The sequence below is a fragment of the Falco punctatus genome (assembly GCF_963210335.1).
Source record: "Falco punctatus genome assembly, chromosome: 1".
Lineage (NCBI taxonomy): Eukaryota > Metazoa > Chordata > Aves > Falconiformes > Falconidae > Falco > Falco punctatus.
Window position 1 is genome coordinate 110,495,195 of NC_137580.1, and position 1,140 is coordinate 110,496,334.

Sequence of the window (1,140 nt, forward strand, 5' to 3'; positions counted from 1 at the left end):
TGCCGCGCCCCCGCCCCGCCAGGCCCCCGCCGCGGCGGAAGGGGCGGCCGGGCCGGCGCCGGGCACCGCGGCGCCCCCTGGCGGGCGCGCAGCCGCGCACCGCGGGAGCCCGGCGGGGGCGCCCCTCTCCCAGCCGCGGGAGCGCCCCTCTCCCCCGCTGCCTTCACACCTCCCCTGCTCCAAGCAGGGCACCCGCTACTCACTCGAAGCACAGGAGTCCCCGCGTTGCTCCAGGAATCCCAGCGTGTTACTCCAGCCCCCGTTACTCTTTCCCTGCTCCTGGCCTGAAAGCCCAGCTTTCCTGCTTTGACAGCATGGAATCCCACCGGTGACCTCCCTGGAACTGCACATCCAGCAGGACACGCTGATGCACAGTTTATGCTTATGCATATTTAAGATGTTCCCTTTACACCGGATGGGTTTGTGCATTCCAGTTTTATGGCTAAAAATCCAGACAATGTTTTATTTGCGATCTCCTACCACAACCAGCTCCCAGAGCTCCTTCCCACCACCAGCTCGAAGCGGCTGCAGCCATTACCGAACTTTGAAAAAGCCCTTCCACTGTCAGTAAAACAGAAATAATCGTTTGGATTCAGTCCTGCAAGTACTTTGGATTTCCTTCCATTAACCACATTGAAGTCAACCGTATTTAAACAAAATAAGAAATATATCAACAAAGCTTTGAATTTCCAGAGCACCTAGGGATTTGAAAACCTGTTGCAAACATTAATGAATTAATCCACACTAATCCAATAAGATAACTATCCCTTCCTATTTTACAGGTGTTTATACCATCAATCATTAAATCAGCCAAATATAGAATTGCCTTAAAAATCTGCCCATCAAGTTTTGTAAGAGAGTATTTTATATATTTGCCACATATATGATGAAATGTATAGTGCGTAAAGGAGACAAAGACCAATTTGAGCTTTATACCGTCCCGAACACCACAACGCATCGCTGTGTCTCTCTTCATTCAGGCACAAAGCAGAGTGCACGGCCTGCCAGCCCCGCTGCCACCCTCACCTCACCGCTGCACACCCACAACACCCTGAAGAGACCTTTTTTCTAATTACTTTTTAATACAATGTAGCCAGAAAACAAGGACATTGACTTGGAACTATTGACAAAACGACAAAA